Source organism: Macaca thibetana, chromosome 20, assembly GCF_024542745.1.
Source record: "Macaca thibetana thibetana isolate TM-01 chromosome 20, ASM2454274v1, whole genome shotgun sequence".
NCBI lineage: Eukaryota > Metazoa > Chordata > Mammalia > Primates > Cercopithecidae > Macaca > Macaca thibetana.
Window position 1 is genome coordinate 41,748,520 of NC_065597.1, and position 22,601 is coordinate 41,771,120.

At 51.1% G+C, this 22,601-nt stretch overlaps 1 protein-coding gene across 2 annotated transcripts in view; it reads right to left on the reverse strand.

Moving 5' to 3' along the window:
* Nucleotides 1-22,601, reverse strand: part of ADCY7 (adenylate cyclase 7) — a 72,649-nt gene that overhangs the window by 45,826 nt on the left and 4,222 nt on the right. The window contains exon 1 of one of the 2 annotated variants that reach the window (XM_050774780.1): nucleotides 5,603-5,747. The exons of the other annotated variant lie outside the window; for it this stretch is intronic. The gene's annotated coding sequence lies outside the window, so the exon portion shown is untranslated. Of the gene's footprint in view, nucleotides 1-5,602; nucleotides 5,748-22,601 lie in introns of those variants that run through there. 2 annotated transcript variants of the gene reach the window in all.

Genomic DNA, 22,601 nt, shown 5'->3' on the forward strand with positions numbered 1-22,601 from the left:
AGGGTGCCCTGGGTCCAGTGGCCTCCAGGCATCCGGGCCCTAGAAGGCAGGTGGTGACACCACCCACTGCAGGTCCCTTCTGCCTCCCGGGAACACGAGCTCCTCCCCAGGGGACAGGCCTGTGTCTGAGGGTCATGGCCGCTCCTTCTGCCCCGTCACCTCCAGTAGGTCCCAATGCCCAGGGAGGAGGCAAGAGCCTGGGGCCAGGAAACACAACTGGAAACTGGGGTGCCTGCACCAAAGACCTCCTTTGGCTTCCCTTTCCTTCAGGCCCAGTCGTGGGGTCATCCTTCCAGTGGTCAGCGGTGGTGGAGGAGACAGGGACATAAACGGAGGAAAGGCAAGAAGAGGGTATCCCGGCATCCCTCGGGTTCTAGCCACAGCAAGAGAGGGGCTCAAAGCAAGGCCAAGGGGGTGGGGGAGGTGGCTGAGTGAACAGCTTAGGAGCAGAGCCAGCTGGGTCCCCTCATCTCCCCATGCTGGAGGACCCCTGAAGGAGGCCCTCACCTGGGGTCACAGCCAAGCAGCGGTTGGGGGGAAAGCCCCAGGCAGCAGGAACTGTGGGGGCCAAGGGCGGGAAAGGGGCAGGAGAGAGCCAAGCTGGGGGTGAAAATGTCAGGGAGGCTGGCCCAGAGCGGATGATGGGGACAAGCAGCGGGAGTTGGGAGGGAAGTCAGGCCCGGTCTGGGAGGGCCTCACAAGCCAGGAGAAACTGACCAGATGGCTGTGCTCGAGAACAGGGGGGACCTTCTCCCAGGCTCAAGGTCAGCCGTCCCCACCCCATCCTAACGCAGAGTCTGCTCAGGTTCATCTCGGCAGCACTGGTCTGTGCTGTGCTCAGAAAATGCCTGTGAAATTGGCCCATCGAAGAGGACAGGCCAGGTGTGGTGGCTCATGCCTGTAACCCCAGCACTTTGGGAGGTCAAGGTGGGAGGATATCTTGAGCCCAGGAGGTCGAGGCTGCTGTGAGCTACGATCAGGCCACTGCACCCCAGTCTGGGCAACAGAGCCAGATCCTGTCAAAATAAAAAATGAGACAGCAGGTGGCAGCAGGAAAGCACAGTCCTAGATGTTCCAAGGAAAAGGCCACCGAAGAGGAATGGAGCTCTAGTCCCAGACTAACCGCCTAACCCTTCTCTACCCCAATATTGGTCCCTTCTAGAAAGGCTTCCAGGCTTCCAAGGGAGAGCGGGGAATGGAGGATGCTTCGGCCAAGCAGGTCTGCACTCAGGGTTGGGCAATGCCCTAGCCATGATGTGGCCAGCTGAGAAATCCATGGGCAGCAGCAGGTCAGGCTAGATGCCTATGGCAAGCCGGGCAACACTGTGCCACTGTCCTTGGTGGGGAGGGGGCCACTGGACAGATGAGGGGGCTGGCGGGATCCCCAGCACACACAGCTGGAGGGACTCCAGCCACTGCGTGGCAACCTCTCAGCCTGGGCACACTAGTCTCCGGTGCCTGGGAAGGGTTTTCGCCCAGCTAGCCCTCCCATTAACCTACCTGAGCCCTGCCGTCAGCCCCATTTTACAGATAAGGAAACCGAGGAACAGAGAAAATGATTAGCCCAAGGGATGCAGGTGACAGGGAGGCTGTTCAGCTCAGCCCTGCCAGCCTGCACCTCCCCGGCTCCCCCAGGAGGTCCAGTCTCCCACCCAAGGCAGGACAAGGCAGAGGAGAGCCTCGTGACACCGACAGTGACGAGCACTTCCACTTAGGTAGTGCCTCCGCGGTGCCAGGCGCAGAGTGTGCATCAGCTCGTTTAATCTTTACAACCACCTGATGCAGGGGGTACCTTTACCAACCCATTTCACAGATGCAAGAAACAGGCTCCACCCCTTGTTCATCTCACACGCTGTTGGGAGGAGGCAAGAGCAGAGCTGGAACTTGGGCCACCGGACCAGAGCACAGTCCAGTTCTGCCTGCAGGCAGGGGGCTGGACCGGATAACTTCTGGAAGACCCCTGCTTCTCTGGCTCGTGTTCGGATGTGGTCTCATTCTCTAGTTCCAACTAACTTCCAGCTCTTGGCTACATGTGTCTGTCTGTCTGTCTGTCTGTCTATCTATCTATCTATCTATCTATCTATCTGAGACAGGGTCTTGCTCTATCACCCAGAGTGGAGTACAGTGGCACAATCTCAGCTCACTGCAGCCTCCACCTCCTGGGCTCAAGCAATCCTCCTGCCTCAGCCTCCTGAGCAGCTGGGACTACAGGCATGCACCACCATGCTAGATAATATTTGTATTTTTTTGTAGAGTTGGGGTTGTGCCATGTAGCCTAGGTTGGTCTCAAACTCTTGAGCTCAAGCGATCTGCCCACTTCAGCCTTCCAAAGTGCTGGGACTGCAGGTGTGAAACATGGTGCCTGGCCACACGTGTCTTTTAAAAAGTAGTAAATGCCTCCCCCGCACTCCATGAAAGGCTAGAATGGGCTGCTTTGATACAGGCATCCACTGTGACCCACTCTGCATGCTCCCTCAAAGACCGGGAACTTTCTCCAGTGGGGTTAAGCACTGCCCTCTCCCTGGGCAGTGGGAGAGGTGGGAGAGGGGATGCTTCGCCACCTCAGTATGAACAAGTCCACATCCTCTTCCTCCAGGACAGCAGGAAGGAGGCAAGGAGCGGTGCTGAGGGACAGGCCATCCGGCCACCTCTGTGACCCTTGCAATGAAAGGGAGTGGACAAACCGCCTACCTCCCGGCTAAGGCACGACCCAACCACATGTCCAGGAAAGCACGTGAGACAGCCCACCCTGGCCCAGCCACGGAGGAGGCCTCTTCCTACCACTTCCCTCCCGCAGTGGGCCCAGCGAAGGCCAGGCACAGGGCGGGGTAGAGGAGGCCCTCACAGGAGCCCAATTCCTCGTCCTCCCAGTAAGGACTACCCCCATGAATCCCTCAGCACCAACCAGAGCCCCTGTTCTCAGCTTTGCCCCATCTGATGTCGCCAAAAACACAGTGTCCTGGCCCTGACTCCAGGCTCAAACGTGGCAGCAGACCACACTGTGGTGGGCACAACTGGATGCCTGGGGACTGATCTGCTGGGTGATTCAGGACAGACAGCCCCTCTGGGTTGTCTATCCTCTGTAAACTGGAGGTGATTGTCACCTACCACATGGAGCGGTGGAGGAGGTAGGGAATGGGTCAAATCAGTAGCTATACACTGTAGAGTGGGGTGCATGTCCCCAGTGCAACCACCGAGTCAGACTTTTGTCTCTTTTTAAAAATTTATTTATTTATTTTGAGACAGGGTCTCATTCTGTCATCCAGGCAGTGGCACAGTCACGGCTCACTACAGCCTCCAACGTCTGGGCTCAAAGGATCCTCCTGCCTTAGCCTCCCAAGTAGCTGGGACTATAGGCACATGCCACTACACCTGGCTAATTTTTGTATTTTTTGTAGAGACGAGGTTTCGCCATGTTGCCCAGGCTGGTCTCGAACCCCTGGGCTCAAGTGATCTGCCCACATTGGCCTCCCAAAGTGCTGGGATGTCTTCTCTTTTTGAGACTCTCCTGTGGCCTGTCCCGAGGCCGCACTCCAGACCACCTTCTACTGCCTGAGCTCTCCCTGCACCAACCTCCATGGCCTCAAGCAAACTTCCCTCAAGCAGACCTAGTCCTGGCAAAGAGATTCTGCAATACCAGCTTCACCCTCATCGCTAGGAAAACAGCTGCTGGTAAACAGCTGCTTCTTTCATGAAAACAGCACTAGAGGGCTGGGCGTGGGGCTCATGCTTGTAATCCCAGCACTTTGGAAGGCTGAGGCGGTAAGATTGCCTGAGCTCATGAATTCAAGGTTTCAGTGAGCTATGACCACTCCACTGAACTCCAGGCTGGGTGACAGAGTGAGACCCTGTCTTTTAAAAAAAAAAAAAAAGAAAGAAAGAAAAAAAAGAGACTGGGGGTGGTGGACTGGGGGTGGTGGCTCACACCTATAATCCCAGCACTTTGGGAGGTCGAGGTGGGTGGATCATTTGAAGTCAGGAGTTCGAGAGCAGCCTGGCCAACATGGTGAAACCCCGTCTTTACTAAAAATACAAAAATTAGCCAGGTGTGGTGGCGCGGTACCTGTAGTCCCAGCTACTCAGGAGGCTGAGGCAGGAGGATGGCTTAAGCCCAGGAGGCAAAGGTGACAGTGACCCGAGAGGGCACCACTGCACTCCAGCCTGGGCAATAGACAGAGACTCCATCTCAAAAAAATAAAATAAAAATAAGAAAGAAAGAAAATACCACTGGAGAGCTACCTCCACAAAGTTCACACCTTCCCTTCTGAAGGCCACAGAATCTGGAACAATCTGAGAGCCTCCCCTCCCCCATACCCTGCACCAGGAGCTGCAGGTAAACCTCGGGAACCCAGGGCCTCTGGAGGTGGGAAGACAGACAGCTGGGTGGGAAGTGAAGGCTGTGCACAAACGCCTTCCTGAGCTGCAGCCCCCCTCAGCCTCCTGCACTTCCTGCAGGGCCGGCACTTGGCACTTCCTCTAAAATTGGCTGGCTTATCACTTTTGTGTCTTCTTTGGCCTCGTCCAAGACAATAATACAGTCAAGACGTCACAATGTCAATGTCCTAGTTACAGATTTTTTTTCCCTAAGACAAATACTTAGATTTTAAATGTGTCCTTCCATCTACAGGCTAGAACCCCCTGCGATTCCCCGGGCAGCCCGGTCCTCACTCCGAGAAACACTGATGTTGAGTCCACCCCTCACAGCCTCCACCTGCACGTGGGTGACGCTAGTGAAGGCCCACGGTCACACAGCTCTTCCAGACACATCCAGCCCACACTGGCTGCCTGTCCAGGCCTTGGAGCCAGGGCCCCTGTCGCAGGCGGCCCAGCCTGGCCCCCACCTCCAGGCCCTCGGCTTCCTCCTCCTGGCCCTCCCTTCTTCCCTTCAGCAATGGCTGGCCAGGAAGGAAGCCCCCAGCCCCAGACGTCCCTGCCCTTGTTCCTGCTGTGATGACACAAAGAAGAGGCAACTGCCTCACCCTCTGTGCACACATGTTTAGATGAATGCATAGAAAGTTCCAGAAAGACCCACTCCAGATGGCCCACGAGGTCCCTGGGGGATGGAGGACACGCGCTGTAGGGAAAGGGAAAGCAGTCTGCTTCTCGGAGGCATCTTGGTTCGCCGACCCTCAGGCATGCACCCCTTTCAGAGGTTTTGTTTGTTCGTTGTTTTATAATTTCATAAAATTAGTTGAATTGCCCTTCCCTTGCCAATGTTTCCTTTCATTGAGAAAAGTCATGTGTGCCTGTAAATGTAAAATTACACCCTCGAGAAGGAGTGTGGACATTTGAGAGTCTGTGGTTCCTAGAATTCCAGATGGAACGGGCCAGATGCACAACATCGAGATCACAATCGCACTTTCTTGTCAGGCTGGGAAAAGCCAGTGACAAGTCGCCTCTGGTCCCCTGTTGAGGGGTCGCCTCTCCCAGCCGTCTGCCCAGTAGGCTCCCGGAGCCTCCTCCTTCTCCAGCCCAGACCCTGCCCAGTGCACTCCCAGGCCAGGCTGCCGGGTGGGCTGCTTCCCACCCACCGTCCAGCCCCGTCTCCGGGGGCTCAAGCCGCTAGGACTGGTGACACTCCATCCCCACACCCCGCTTTTACCTGGCTCTCCTCCTGGGCCCCAGCAGCTGGCCAGGGTCTGCAGGGAGGTGGCCCGGCCCTCGCCTGCCCTTCCTCAGACGCGTCCAGGCTCACCCATCCGAAGGCTCCTTCCACGCTACCTAATGAGAGTGAGTCACATCTGGGACCCACCACTTCCTGCTCTGGCGGCGGCGGCAGCAAGGCTAAGGCACAGCCCGCAGCCCAGCTTCTCAGGGTATGCAGGGCCCCCTCCCCCAGCCACAGTGTTGCTCTCTGCAGCCTGGGAGCTGCCAGGACTGGGAGCTATCGGGCTCCAATGACTTCACGGAAATTTGAAGCTTGAAGCTGGAACAATTTTGAAAAAAAAAAATATATAATAATAAAACAAGCACCAAAAACCTCCATTAGAAGCCTCAAGACAACTGTTCGAAGTGGGGAGCAAATGCATCCTTAATGAACAATTAGCAATTAGCCACCTGACCTGAGCCTCCTGCGGGCTCTGACGCTCACAGACAGGCCTCCGCGCCTTCCCAGGACTCAATTTCCCTGTCTATGTAGTAAGGTGGCCCCGTCCACCTCTGAGAGGAGCCCAGGAGATGGCCTGAGAGGTCAAAGATCTTCCAGTCCAGCCCACTGCCTCTCCATCTCACCTGCGCTCCCACGCTGAGAGCAGGGCAGGGGTGGGCCCATCCTTGGGGCTCCTATTCCAAAATCAGAGTCCCTGGAGAACCCCAGCATCCCTTGGCACCATGAGGCCAGGAACCAAACCCCAGCACCCCTTCTGCTGTGCCAGGCCTCAGTTTCCCCACTGGGATCATGGGGCGCTCAGTGGTGAGGGAGCAAATCAGGAGAGGCTGGGAGGAGGGAGTGGAAACTCCCAAATCAGAGGGGGAGGCGTCCAGCCAGCGGGCCACAGCAGCACCTGGTCCTCAGGGAGCCCTTCTGAGCATGTGATTGGCATCCTGGGATTACGAGCTCTTCAAAGCAAGGGTGTACCTCCTCCACCTCCTACATCCAGGGTCAGACACACCTCCTTCCAGCCCCTGTACTTTCCTCCATCACAGCACCTCTGTGCTGTGACCATTGGTTGCTGATCTGTCTTTCCTAGGTTATATCCTTGGGGAGGGCAGAGTTGGGAGGACAGCTGTAATGTCAACAGCTGTGTCCCCAGCATCCAGCCCCAGCTGGTCACAGAGTAGACATCCCACGCATACCGATCAGGTGGAACTGAACATGATAAGTGCTGTCTCTGTGCCAGGCCCCTGCAGGGGACTAGCAGGTGACCTAAGGTCTGCCATCTGGTGGAGACAGGCATAGGACTCACACAGGGCTCCAGGCTGCTCCAGAGGCCACAGGAGGGAGTGGGAGACCTCAGGGGAGCCTCCCCATCAGTGTCGCCCTCCTATCAGCAAATGTCTCCCCAGCTTGGGTGTCCCAGAGCAGAGAAGGAATACACATCATCATCATCAACAGAGGGGAAAGACAAGCTGCTGACTAGGAAAATCACATCCTATATAACTGACAAAAGACTCCTCCCAAGCGTATATAAAGATCTCCCAGGCCGGGCACGGTGGCTCACACCTGTAATCCCAGCACTTTGGGAGGCTGAGGTGGGCGGATCACCTGATGTCAGGAGTTCAAAACCAGCCTGGCCAACATGGCAAAATCCTGTTTCTAATAAAAGCACAAAAATTAGCCAGGCGTGGTGGCATATGCCTGTAATAATCTCAGCTACTTGGGAGGTTAAGGCAGGAGAATTGCTTGAACCTGGGAGGCGGAGGCTGCAGTGAGCCGAGATCACGCCACTGCACTCCAGCCTGGGCAACAAAGTGAGACTCTGTCTCAGAAAAAAAAAAAAAAACCTCCCACAAACCAATATGAAAAAGACAAATGGCCCGATTAAAAGATGAACAGGAGACTTACACAGGTACTTTGACAAAGAGGATGCCAAAATGACCAATAAGCACATGAAAAAGGCACTCAACACCATTAGTCACCAGCAAATTAAAACCATATAGAGATTCCACCGTATCACTAGAATGGCTAAAATTAAAATGAAAATACCAAGTGTTGACAAGGAGGAGGAGCAGCTCTTCACTCTCATGTACTGCTGGTAGGAATGTAAAATGGAGCCACGATGATGAAAACTGCCTGGCAGTGTGGACAAAAGCAAACCATATGCTTCCCCAATGACTCAGCAACTCAATCTCAGGTATTTACCCAAAAGAAATGAGTACACATGTCCACAAATGACTTCTATCCAAGTGTTCAGAGAAGCTTTCATCCTAACAGTCAAACTGCAAACCCAAACATCCTGCAATGAGTAAATGGATAAACAAATTTTCATATATTCACACAACAGAAAATTACTCAGCCGTGAAAAGGAACGGATCACTGCTAACACACAGCATGAATGAATATCTGAGACAGCAAGGAGAGTGAAAGACCCGCCCACAAAAGACACATTCAGCACGTTTCCATTTACATGAAACTTCAGAAATGATGAAACTAGTCTACAGCGACAGACAGCAAGACAGCGGTTGCCTCTAGGGAGGCCGCTGATTGGGCACACAGGGATCTTCTGGGGGCTGAGGAGTTATAAATCTCCCTCTGGGTGCTGGTTACATAAGCAAGTGCCTAAGTACACCCATTACCCTGTACATTGAAGGTTTGTGCACTTGCCTGTATGTAAATTACCCGTCCATTTTTAAATGGGTATTGAGTGATACCCGTTTGTGTATGCGGGAGGGCATGGTGCTGGATGCTCAGTAGATTCAGGAAACAGAACAGATCTGACCTGGCCCGTGGGCGAGAGGCTGATGAGACACATGATCAAACCCTGAGGAAAGTTCGGTGTGGAGATGGAGCCGCTGGGGGAGATATCAGGGGGCCAAGGGGAAAGGGCATAGGAGGCAGGGCAAGTCCAGGGGAATGGCAGGCGGGGAGCGACCCACCCTGACCAACATTTCTGCAAGATGATCTTGGCTTGAGAAAAGGGGTGGCTTGGAGAGGGCACATGTGGATGTCTGGACACAGGAGGGGGGTTCCCCACTGCCTGCTGGGAGCTGATGGGGCCCTGGGCTTTCCAGCATCAGCCACAGAGCAGGGAGTGTGTGAAGATAAACTGGCCATACAGCAGGGGCTGTGCGATAACGAACCCTGCAGTTTGATACTGAAAGGGGCACAGTAAACCCTGCCATTTGATAACCAAGATTCCTGTCCCACTGAGCAACACCTCCTGCCCTCCCAGGCCGCCCTCCCAGCTCTCTCCTTGGAAGATGTGGCGGTGAGTCTCTTCCCTGCTGGAGCCTGAGAACTGCCTCACACTAGCTGCTCCCTGCAGCCCCAGCCACCAGCCACCATTGGACACCCCACCCCTCATGCGGTCTAGGAGGTCCCAGCAGGCAGGATCTCAGCACCTACAGGTCAATGCTCCCTGGGATCCGCACTGGCATCACCCAGGACTTGACACACACAGCCTCATGGCACTCACTGGCAGCGCTGAGGAAGGCTCTGCTATCATCGCTCTGTAGAAGGCACCAAGGCTCAAAGACACCACATTGCTGGCCCAAGCACACACAGCTATGAAAAGGCAGAGCCAGGATTCAAGCTCAGGTCTACCTGACTTCACAACCCATGCTCCCGACCCTCCCTGGGAACAAGGACAAGCTTCCATTGGGGATAGGCTAACCCCATTACAAGGTAATGAGCATGGTGGATGCCCTCACTCAAGATGTCCCAGCCCTGGCACACAGTGCTCCCAAGTCTGCTGAACAAACTCCCTCTTTCCTAAAACTCCTCCAAAGAAGGGCAACCTTGGGCTTTCAAAGCATGAGACAGGGAAGGCTGGTTTCTGCTCGGCAGAGGTGCCAGGGCACACAGCACGGCCCCAATCCTTTCCTGTCCCACTCAGCAACCCCCATCTCTTCCCTGGTCCTGGGGACACAAAACTGACTTGGACATAGTTTCCTTTCATGCAAGTTCCTAGGCTGGGAGGAGGTAAGAGGTGCCCACCAAAGGCATGGCATAAAGCTCTGGGGAGAAGCCGGCAGGGCATGGTGGCTCACGCCTGTAATCTCAGTTCTTTGGGAGGCTAAGGACGGGGGATCACTTGAGGCCAGGAGTTCGAGACCAGCCTGGCCAACATGGTGAAACCCCATCTCTACTAAAAATACAAAAATTAGGCCGGTCGCGGTGGCTCACGCCTGTAATCCCAGCACTTTGGGAGGCCGAGGCGGGCGGATCACAAGGTCAGGAGATCGAGACCACCGTGAAACCCCGTCTCTACTAAAAATACAAAAAATTAGCCGGGCACAGTGGCGGGCACCTGTAGTCCCAGCTACTCAGGAGGCTGAGGCAGGAGAATGGCATGAACCCGGGAGGCGGAGCTTGCAGTGAGCCAAGATCGCGCCACTGCACTCCAGCCTGGCTGACAGAGCGAGACTCCCTCTCAAAAAAAAAAAAAAAAATTAGCCAGGCTTGGTGGCAGGTCCCTGAATCCCAGCTACTTGGGAGGCTGAGGTGGGAGGATCACTTGAGCCTAGGAAGCAAAGTTTGCAGTAAGCTGAGATCACACCACTGCACTCCAGCCTGGGTAGCAAAGTGAGACCCTGTCTCAAAAAAAAAAAAAACAGATCTGAGGAGAAGTACCCAGCAGGGTCCAGGCATATGTGGCCCAGAGTTTAGGGGAGAAGGACCTCCTCCCCTGGGGAACGATGGGGGCCCAAGATGAGGCCATGAAACAGTCAGTAGGAGGGACTCAAACTGCAGCCAAAACAAGGCAGACAGTCAAGCTGTCAGTCAGCCAAGGGACAAATAATGCTGAGTGCTGAGCAAACAGCTTGGCCCTGCCGCACAAACCCAGATGTTGAGCCCTTACCGGGGGGAGGAAACCCTCAGCACCCAGTGGGCTTGGAACTCTGGGCACATCTCTGTAGGGGCCAGGGGGTATGAGAAGAAAAACCACCATCCATGCCATAGTCACCTCTTCCTTCCCCTAAGGTCAGGGGTTCACGGCACCCAGAGGAGCCCTGGGAGGGTCTGAGCAATTGGGCTGGCCACTCATCCCCAACCCCCCGCCTCGTCCTGGTGGGATGAAGAGGAGCCTTCAGGAAGGTCCTGTTACTATTCCTCTCTGAGAGCTCTGGAGTCAGGGGCTCTGGCGGAACTAGGGGACCCTGGTGGCTCAGGGAGCCCCCCTGTAAAGTCAGGAGATGTGGCCCACTCTGCTGGGAGCCCGTGAGGGGCTGTGAGAAATGCAGACAAGGCACATGGTGGGTGCTCGGTGCAAGCTGGCAGAGAGGAGGACAGCCAGGCATTCTCCCCGCTCTAAACCCTAGATCCCTAGGCTCTGCGACGTGCCTGCCTTCAAACACCTTCCATGGCTTGCCTGTGCCTCCAGAAGCAAGTCCTGCCTCCTCCTCCTGCCTCTCGGGGACCCCCACCTGGCCCAACTCACTTTTCCATCCTTATCTCCCTCCACTTGCTACCCAGCTGCCTGACTCTTCCATGCATTTGCTCAGGCCTTAGTGCCCCTGGAATGCTCAAAATGCTACCCATCCTGCCAGGTACAGGTGCCACCTCTACCAGGAAGCCTTCCCCAGTGCCCCACCATCACCTCCTCTAGGCCACAATGCCACAGACCTTCCCTCAGGCCTCTCCAGAGAGGATGTCAGGTCCACTTCTGGTAACAGCTCCCTGTTCCTAAGGGGAACCAGCCCTGCAGGGGTGGATTCACGACCCGTGTATATTGAGGAATGGGTGTGAGACTCAGGTAGTCCTGTGAAATTCACTTTCGGGATTTTGTTAGGACTGTGGGAAAGTGTTCTCATTCAGTTGGCAGTAGGTGTGGGCTACGAGCCACTGGGGCCATCTTTGCTACAGTGGCAGTCAGCCTCCAGTGATGCTTGTCCCCTGGAACTCATGTCCGTGAATGGCCTCTCCCACACCACCTGTGTGACCAATAAAATATTGTGGAAACCACAATGTGCGGCTTCTGAGATTGTGAAAGATATCACAGCTTCCACTCAGCTTTCCTTTGGATCACTCCCTCTAGGGGAAGCCAGACACCATGGTGCGAGGACACTCAAGCAGCGCCGAGGAGGGATCTGTGTTCGAGGAACCGAGGCCTCCCGCCAGCAGCCAGCACCAACCCACCCTTCATGTGACGAAGCCGCCTCAGAGGCAGACCCTCCAGCCCCAGTCAAGCATTCAGATGACTGCAGCTTGACAGGCAGCTTGATTGCAACCTCATCAGAGAACCCCAGCCAGAAGCAGCCCGCTCAGCCTGAACTCCTGACCTACAGAAATTGTGAGGTAATTGGAGTAATTCGTTACACAGCAATAGATTACAAATACAACCTCTCTGTGGGAGAACTGGCCTGAAAAGGAAGCCAAGACAGAGAAATGGAGAGAGAAGCAGAGTCTTCATGATACCATTTGAGTCCCTGGATCCAGCCATGTCTGAATCCCCACAAAGTCTCAAGTCCTCTCTTTCTCCCTTTCCCTTTGGTTACAGTGGGTTTCTGGCACTTGCAGCTCAAAGAACCTGAACTTATTCATGCAGCACCCTCCCTGCGCCGGAGTGACTGAGGGCCCTGTCTTCTCCTCTACCAGACCCATCTGGCTGAGGGCAAGGACCACCTCTCCCCAGCACCACGGGCCCTCACGACATTTCTGCCAGATGGACCTGTACCAGATACTCCCAACAAGAACACAGCGCAGAAACATGGCACCCACTCAGTGCAGCCAGCAGTGTGAGCGCCCCCTCACCCCACGTGGGAGGACAGAGCAGGGCTGACTCCATGCGGTTTCATGCCCCCCAGCTCTTCCACACTTGGGACTGAGGTGAACTCCCCAGGGAGAGGGACTCAGAGGCAGCACAGCTTGATAGAGCCACTCTCCTTCCTCCCAGACGCATCTTTCATGCTGGGAGGAGGGGAACATTCCAGTGCATCCACCCACCTCCTCCAGGCCTCTGCCCACATCTCTTCCCAGCTGTGGGCTCAGGGATGTGCAGGGATCTGTTCCTTTCTCATGCTAGGAACACAAGAAAATGCCCAGGTCTATCAGGGCCTTCTGAGCCCTAATCAGTGGTGGTCCTAAGGGGTGGCCTGAGGTAAGCCCCAAAGCCACTCCAAATGAACACATATTCTAAGTAAACAGCATCTTTCCCATTAAACCCAGCACCCCGCAGCTACTGCCCCTCCTAAATCGCTGCTGCTTGGCCCAGTTCCAATGCCAGAACAAGGAGAGATGAACAGCCCGACCTCACGTAAGCAACACAGCCCATTCAAGGGCAGGGAGCTGGCTCCCATGACCCCCAGAGCCCCGATCTCTGCCAGGTCTGGGAGACGGGGCTTTGGAGAAGGAAAGGGGCAGTTGGGGTCATGGTGTGTTGAGTAACAGCAGAGAATCCTAAAAGAACAGATGTGAAAGCAACTGCCCTGCCAACCAAAAGCCCTTATTTCCTTTGAAAAACTTGGCAGCTGGGCCGCGCCAGAGGCCGCCTGTCCTTCCCTGCACCCGGCCCAGTGTGACCCACGGACAGGCAGGGAGGAAGGCCACGTCCCTCCCACCAGATCCTCAAAGGGGGCTTCAGACAAACCACAAATTGAAAAGAGCAGCCCCCAGAACCGCATGTGAAGTGTGACCCCTTTCTTTTTTAACGATTTCACTGGGATGCCTGTATTTTTTTGCATACAAGAAAATCGAGAAGAAAATGTCCCAAATCTTAGGAGTTATCACTAGGTGATAGAATCTGGCACAGTTTTACTCTGCTTTTCAGTTTTTCTCTAATGAAAATATACTACCCACATAATTAACAGAGGAGGAAAACCAGCTACGATCAAGAAAAAGCAAGAATAAGGAAAAGCAATGCCCTGAGACGGGTAGTTTTCCACCCAACACCAAACTAGGCACCACTTGTAACAGGGTGAAAATGGAAGGTTTTTACCATAATTAAAAATACTACCTTAAGGGCTGGGCGTGGTGGCTCATGCTTCTAATTCCAGCACTTTGGGAGACCAAGACAGGAAGATCAGGAGGATCGCTTGAGCCCAGCAGTTCAAGACCAGCCAATCAAACAGAGTGAAACCTCATCTCTACAAAAAATATCTGCCTGAGCGGGTGGTGGGCGCCTGTGGTCCCAGCTACTTGGGAAGCTGAGGTGGGAGGATTGCTTGAGCCTGGAGGTCAAGGCTGCAGTGAGCTATGATTGAGCCACTGCACTCTAGCCTGGGTGACAGAGAGGGACCATGTCTCAAAAAAACAACAACAACAACAACAAAAAACACTACCTTAAAGTCATTGAATATCAATGACTGCCAGTATTACAAAAGGAAATTCACCAGACCACATGTGCCTCCCAGAAATTTCCAATAGCATCTCCAATGTGCTGTTGTGTGAAAAAAATCAAAACTGAACTAGATCAAGCCTCTGGATACAACTATGAGTTTACGGGACTCAGGGGACAAGAAGCATGCTACACATTATAGGAAGCTCTCCTACAGGTAAAGGGACCCAGCTTCAACAAAAACATTGCATGGAAGAAGAGAGAATGAATGAGTACCAGTCCTACAGATGAAAGACTAAAGAAACGTATCACAGTTTTGTCATGCGGACCTCATTCGGATCCTGATTATTGTTATTTTTTAAAGAGACAGGATCTCTTTCTGTCACCCAGGCTGGAGTGCAGTGGCTCAGTCATAGCTCACTGCAGCCTCCAACTCCTGACCTCAAGTAATCCTCCCACCTCAGCCTCTCAAGTAGCTTGGAGGTTACATTACAAAGTGCGTGCCACCATGCCTGGCTCTGGATCCCGATTTTAAAAAGCTAATATTAATATATAGGCCTGGCACGGTGGCTCACGTCCCTAATCCCAGCACATTGGGAGGCCGAGGCAAGCATATCACTTGAGTCCAGAAGTTCGAGACCAGTCTGGGCAATGTGGTGAAATCCTGTCTCTACAAAAAATACAAAAAAATTAGCCTGGTATGGTGGTGCATGCCTGTGGTCCCAGCTATTCGGAAGGCTGAGGTGGGAGGATCACCTGAGCCTGGGAGGTGGAGGTTGCAGTGGACCGAGACTCATCACTGCACTCTAACCTGGGCAACAGACACCCTGTCTCAAAAAAAAAAAAAAAAAAAAAAGATAAATCTAATATATAAAATATAAATATATATATATATATTTGACATTTACAAAACTATTGGAAGTTTGAACACCGAATTGATAGTTATGATCTTAAAGAATTATTGCTAATGTTTAGCAATATGTGTGGTAAAATATAATTGTTTTTTAAATTTTATTGTCAATTGATCAGCTATAATTGTATATATTTATGGGATACAAAGTGACATTACATATATACAATGTAGAATGATGAAATGAAGTTAATTAACATATCACCTCAAGTATTTAGCACTGTTTGTGGTGAGGACATTTGAAACGACCCTCTTAGTAATTTTGAAATATACATTAACTGTAGTCACCATGCTGTGCAATAGGTCTCAAGAAACTTATTCCTCCTAACTGAAACTTTGTATCCTTTGACTGCCTCTCCCTATCTACATCCCTCTCCCCACCCCATCCCTGCCCCCGCTACCTACACACAGCCTCTGGTAACCACCCTTCCACTTGCTGCTTCTGAGTTCCATTGGATTTTTTGGTTGGTGGTGGTGTTTTGGATTTGGTTTGTTTTGTAGAGGTGGGGTGCTATGTTGCCCATGCTTGTTTTGAACAACTGGCCTCAAGCAGTTTTCTCACCTCAGCCTCCCAAAGCACTGAGATGACAAGCGTGAGCCACCGCACACAGCCTAGATTTCCTAGATTCCACGCATAAGTGAGATCGTGCAGTATTTGTCCTTCTGTGCCTGGCTTATTTACTTAGCGTAATGTCCGTTAGGTTCACCCATGTTGTTCCTTCTTTTTTAAGGCTAAATAATATCTCATTGTGTATGTATGTCTTCATCCATTAAGGGACACTTGTTTCTAGATCTTGGCTATTATGAATAATGCTGCAATAATTATGGGAGTGCAGATATCTCTTTGACACGCTACTTTCAAATTCTTTGGATATGTACCCACGAGTGGAAGGAAGGGAGGGCCCTACTGTTTTCCATAATGGCTGTGCTAATTTGTATTCCCACCGACAGTGCTCAAGGGTTTCCTTTTCTCCACATTTTCTCCAACACCTGTCTCTCATTCTCTTTTTTTTTTTTTTTTTTGCTTTTTTTGTTTGTTTGTTTGTTTTTGTTTTTTTGAGAGAGGGTCTTGCCCAGCTGGAGTGCAGTGGTGTGATCATAGCTCACTGAAGCCTCTGAATTCTGGGCTCAAGTGATCCTCCCACCTCAACCTCCTGACTAGCTAGAACTAACAGGTGCACACTGCCACACCTGGCTTGTTTTTTTTTTTTTTATTTTTTGTACAGATGGGTTCTCCCTGTGTTGCCCAGGCTGGTCTCAAACTCCCAGGCTCAAGCAATCCTCCTGCCTTAGCCTCCCAAAGTGCTGGAATTACAGGCGTGAGCCACCACACCTGGCTTCTCTTATCTTTTTAATAATAGCCATTCTAACAGGTGTGAGGTGATACCTCACCATGGTTTTGATATGCATTTCCCTAATGATTAGTAATGTTGAACATTTTTTCGTATACCTGTTGGTAATTTGTATGGGTTCTTTTGAAAAATGTCTATTCAGATCCTTTGCCCATTTTTTAATTGGGTTTGTTGTTGTTGTTGCTGTTATTGAGTTCCTTATCTATTTTGGATATTAACTTCTCATCAGATGTTTGGCTTGCAAATATTTTCTCCCAGTCTACAGGTTGTCTCTTCTGTTAAACTGTTTTCTTTGCCGTGCAGAAGCTTTTAAGTTTGACATCATCCTATTTGTCTATTGTTGCTTTTGTTGCATGAGATTTTGGGGTCAATAATAATAATTGCCCAGAACAGTATCACATAGCTTTTTCACTATATTTTCTTCTAGTAGTTCTATAGTTTCAGGTCTTATGTTTAAGTCTTCAGTCCATTCTGAGTTGGTTTTTGCATGTAAGGATCTAATTTCATCCTCCTGCATGTGAATACCCAGTCTTCCCAATATCGTTTATTGAAGAGGCTATCCTTTTCCCATGGTGTGTCCTTGGCACGTTTGTCAAAAAAATCAGTGGAGTGGACAGGCATGGTGGCTCATGCCTGTAATCCCAGCACTTTGGGAGGCTGAGGTAGGCAGAGCCCTTGAGTTGAGCAGTTCAAGACTAGCCTGGGCAGCATGTTGAAACCCTATCTCTACAAAAAATACAAAAATTAGCCAAAGGTGGCATGTACCTGTGGTCCCAGTGACTCAGGAGGCTGAAGCAGGGGCGTGGCTTGAGCATGGGAAGCGGAGTTTGCAGCGAGCCAAGATCACACCACTGTACTCCAGGCTGGGTGACAGAGTGAGACACTATCTGAACAACAAACAAACAAAAAAATTATTGGGCTGTAAATGTATTCATGGGTTCATTTCTGAGCTCTCTACCCTATTCCATTGGTTGATATGTCTCTCTTTTTTTTTTTTTTTTTTTTTTTTCCCAGAAACAGGGTCTTATGGGCCAGGCATGGTAGCTCATGTCTGTAATCCCAGCACTTTGGATGGCCTTATCTGTATAAAAAATAATTATATATATATTATATATATATTAAAAATATATATATTTTTTTAATTGGCTCATTCTGTCACCTAGGCTGGTGTACACTGGCACAATCATAGCTCACTGCAGCCTCAAGCTCCCAGGCTCACGCAATCCTCCCACCTTAGCCTCCCAAGTAGCTGGGACTACAGGCTTCTGCCACCACACTTGGCAAATTTTTAATTTTTTTTTTTTTTTGGTAGAGACAAGGTCTTGCTATGTTGCCCAGGCTAGCTGCAAACGTCTGACCTCAAGCAATCCTCCCACCTCAGCCTCCCAAAATGCTAGGATTACAGGCATAAGCCACCATGCCTAGCCCAATATGTCTATTTTTATGCCAGCACAATGCTGTTTTAATTACTATAGCTCTGTAATATATTTTGAATTTAGGTAGTGTGATGCCTTCAGCTTTGATTTTCTTGCTCAAGATCACTTTAGCTATTTGGGGTCTTTTGTGGTTTCACCTGAATTTTAGAATTGTTTTTTCTTTTGTTTTGGCAGGAGGTGGGGGCGGGGGACAGGGAGACATAGCTTTTGGTGTAAACCAAAGGTGTGTTCCCTGTTTTTTCTTTTTCTGTGAGAAGTCACTGGAATGTTGACAGAGGCTGCATTCAATAGCTTCAGGTAGTATGGACATTTGCACGATATTAATTCTTCCAATCCATGAACATGGATAACATCCCATCTATTTGTATCTTGTTCCATTTCTTGGTTCATTGTTTTATAGATTTCAGCATACAGCTCTTTCACCTTGTTGGCTGAATTTATTCCTAAGTATTTTTTCGTGTGGCTATTGTGAATGGGATTATCTTCTTGATTTCTTTTTCAGATAGTTAGCTAACATACAGAAAGAAATATGACTGATTTTTGTGTGTTGACTTTACAACTTCACTGTGTTAGTTTATTAATTTTAACAGTTCTTTGGTCATTGTGTGTTTTTTAAGCATCTTATCTTTTAGTAACATAGACTACCATTCTCACAGATGAAGTGACAGGGTGGCTGGAGGGGGTTGTGTGTGGGAGGGGAGGCAGCTCCCAGAGGCCACGGGCTGGAGCCTGCGGAAGCAGAGGCGGCAGTGCGTGGGGTGGTGTGCTGGTGCGCTGCCCTGTCTGCTGCTGTGTCTGTTGGCTTGTTCATAATGAAATGTCAAAACCTTGTCACTGAAAGCACCGTGGGATCTGCCATCTCCTCCGTGTCTCACACGGCGAAGGGGTCATTTTTAGCCCCTTCCTACAGATGAGGATCGTGTGGTCTTGAGAGGGAAGGTAACTCTCCTGAGGTCTCAGGGTCAGAAACACAGACCCAGCCTCAGCCCTGCTCCTGACTGGAGAGAGACAGACAGAGACAGAGAGAGAGAGAGAGAGACAGACAGACAGACACACACACAGAGAAAGGCAGTTAGAGACAGACAAGGACAAAGACAGAGACACATGCAAGCTCTTCCTGAGGTCCCCTCCTGCTGGAAGCAAAGGAGGCTCCAGGCTCTGGCCCCCTAGGCCCCACCAGCATGTAGCAGCAGACGCCACCGCTGCCACCCCCACCTCAACCCACCTCACCACAGGAGCTTAAAGGCTTCCAGTGCCAGCCTGGGCGGCGGCGTCAGAACACACTCCCGGCAAAGCCCTCCCCCAGGAGCCCCTCCCTGTCTCATCCTCTGACCACAAAAGAGTGGGCAGTGGAAAGCGCTCAGTGCCCGAGACCTCCACACTCCCAGGTGCGGTCCCACCACAAACCTGGGTCCAGCCTGAGGGCACCACAAAGGTAAGAAATGGACCCATTTTTGGCTGGGTGCGGTGGCTCACACCTATAATTCTAGCATTTTGGGAGGCCAAGGCAGGGGTGGATCACTTGAGGCCAGGAGTTTGAGACCAGCCTGGGCAACATGGTGAAACTATGTCTCTACTAAAAACACAAAAATTAGTCTGGCACGGTGGCACACATCTGTAATTCCCAGCTACTCAGGAGGCTGAGACAGGAGAATCACTTGAACCCAGGAAGCGGAGGCTGCAGTGAGCCGAGATTGTGCCACAGCACTCCAGCCTGGACGACAGAGCAAGACTCCATCTTGGGAAGGAAAAAGGAAAAAAGAAAAGGAAAGAAAAATATATGGACGCGTTTTAATTTACCCTAAAGAAACAGTCCCACTACATGCAAGGACTTAGCTACAGGCTGTTTAGTGCAGCTCTCTAACTGCAAAAATGCTGGAAACAACCGAAATATCTGCAACGGGGACAGAAAATCACCCAGGACACCTCCTGTGTCAAAGGCTGAGCTGCTGATGTCTGTAACACTTCAACCTCCCTGACCCCCAACTCCACACCCAAAGCCTGGGGCAGACAGAACTCCCCTTAGAGGACAATAGGGGAAGTTGTAATGCTCAACTTTTTTTCTTGTAATATGTTGGGGAAAAAAAAGTCTGGAAGAATATACACCAATATGCTAACGGGTTACTTCGAGGTCAGATTCTATTAATACGTTTTTTCCCCACCTTATTACTTATATTTTCTGATTTTTTCATTACCTAAATGTGAATTGTTTCTGTACTTTAAAAAATGAAAACTATTTAAAAATAAGAAATGAGCTTTTTCTTCCTCCTGGGAATGCAGCCCAGAGCCCAGGAGGCAGAAACTCTGGCTTCTAGTCCTAGCATTGCTATTGCTTGATCAGGGGACCTCTGAGGGTCACATCACCTCTCTGAGCCTCAGTTTCCCCATCTGTTGAATACCAAACTCACCAAGGTGAGCTCCTGCCATCTTCACTGAGCCTGTCCCCTCCACTGTGAGATGAGGACCTTAAGGCACAGCTATGAAGGCACATAAACAATGCCTACCCAGGCACATAAACAATGCCTGCCCAGTGGCTGCCTCCACCCCACACCCTGGGGCATGCCTATTGCCAGCCTTTATTCAACCCATTCCTGCTAGCCCCGAAGCCAGGCTGGCGGGGGACCAGTGGCATTAGAAGTCACGCAGTGGAATGAAACCATCCTGTCAGCCATGTGTGCAGAGCTCAGCCCTGCTCAACACTGACATGTCCTGTTCCTGCTGCTTCCACCCACCCTCCAGGAAGGTGGTCTAGCCCCATCTCACAGAGGAAGAACCGAGGCTTGGCGCAGGGAAAGGACTGCCTGCCTACATACACCCAACGAGGACAAAAACAGCAGCTCGGGGGCTCCTCCTGCACCCTCCTCAAGGCGTGGTCAGCGAGCCACCCTGCACCCCTTCTTCAGGGCCAGGCACACGGTTGAGGCTGCAGGAGGGATGGACAGAGGCCTGGGACTGTGACAGGAGAGCAGGCTGGAGCCCCAAAGCTTCAGCTCCTCTTCCTCCTCGCCTGAAGCCCCCGGCCATTGCCCACAAACACCAGGTGCTCAAATACTGGCTGAGTCAAGGCAGTGCAATGCTGTACCCTCTGCGTGGGGGAGCAGGTCGGGGAAGGGGAGAACCCAAGCTTTGTGGCCCAGCACCCTGCAATCACTTCCCAGGACAGTGAACTCGGAGCCCCCAGAGGCCAGGCGGGGGCAATGACAGGCAAGGCTGGCCGGCTACGTGGGGACTGGGGCACACTGGAGGCCCGAGCCCTGGGTGAGGCACCACCCTGCTGAGCTTCCACCAGTAGCTGCCACGCAGCAACATGGCCAGGGGTACAGGCCTAAGTTGGCAAAAGAAACTAGAAATCTGGGCTTTACGTAAAAATCTTGTGGTTTTCAAATGTTGATGATTAATTCAAAATAAACTTTAAGCACTTCTGCAGTCCTCCTCTCACGGCGCTGGACTCTGCAGTGTGGTCCTGAGCAAGCCACTTCACCTCTCTGGGCTTCAACTGTGTCATCTGTAAAGTGGAGAAACAAGGCCTGACCCCCAGGATCATGGCAACAGGAGATGGTACATACGTTGCCCATACTAAAGATAACAAAAAGCGACAGCAACAATAACAGCTAATGCTCACTGAGTGCCAGAGGCTGTTCTAAGTACTGTGAAGTAATGTCATTTCATCATACCACAATCTCATAAGACAGGCATTTTTTTCTTTTTCTTTTTCTTTTTTTAAATCAGGGTCTCGCTCTATCACCCAAACTAGAGTGCAGTAGAGTTATCACAGCTCATTGCAGCCTCGAATTCCTGGGCTCAAGTGATCCTCCTGCCTCAACCTCTGGAGTACCTGGGACCACAGGCGTGTGCCACCAGGCCTGGCAATTTTTTGTTTCTTTTTTGAGAAGAAACAGAATCTTGCTATATTGCTCAAGCTAGTCTCAGACTCCTGGCCGAAAGCGTTCCTCCCACCTTGGCCTCCCAAAGTGCTGGGATTACAGGTGTAAGCCACCTCACCAGCAAGACAGGCATTTCTTAAAGCTGTATTTTAAATACTTTCAAAAAACTTTCAGAAAAGTGATAAGTACAAAGAATTCTATACTTTTTAATCCAGATTTGCCTATTTGAACCATTTTGCCGCCTCCTATTAGATATCTATACATTTGTTTCTCTTTAATATTTGTGAGTGGGTTACCTACACTGTGCCCCTTTAGCCTTGCAAATTTCCTAAGAACAAGGGCTCAGATAAACAGTTATCTGTTCATTTAATGTTGATATAATACTTTACAGCCCATACCCAATTTTATCAACCGTCTCAATAATGCACTTTATACCTTTTTTCCCACCGTATGCTCACATAGTGCATTTTTAAAATTTAATTTTACTTGTTTTAAAATTGTTTATTTTTAAAAATAGAGACAGAGTTTCACCACATTGTCCAGGCTGGTCTCAAACTCCTGACCTCAAGTGATCCACCTACCTCAATCTCCCAAAGTGCTAGGATTAAAGGTGTGAGCCACTGCACCTGACCACATACTACATTTTAGGTTTTATGTTTTTTTTTTTTTTTTTGAGATGGAGTCTTGCTTTGCCCCCCAGACTGGAGTGCAGTATAGTGATCTCGGCTCACTGCAACCTCTGCCTCCCAGGTTCAAGCGATTCTCCTGCCTCAGCCTCCCAAGTAGCTGGGACTACAGGTACGAGCTACCATGCCCAGCTAATTTTTTGTATTTTTAGCAGAGATGGGGTTTCACCATGTTGGCCGGGCTGGTCACGAACTCCTGAGCTCAAGTGATCCACCGCCTTGGCCTCCCAATGTGCTGGAATTACAGGCGTGAGCCACCTCGCCCGGCCAATTCATTTTGTTGTCACCTCTCTTCAGTGTCCTTTAACCTGGAGGTTAAATCCTTGGCCTTTGAGATAAGCACTCTTTTTTTTTTTTTTTTTTTTTTTGAGACGCAGTCTCACTCTGTCGCCCAGGCTGGGGTGCAGTGGCCGGATCTCAGCTCACTGCAAGCTCCGCCTCCCGGGTTTACGCCATTCT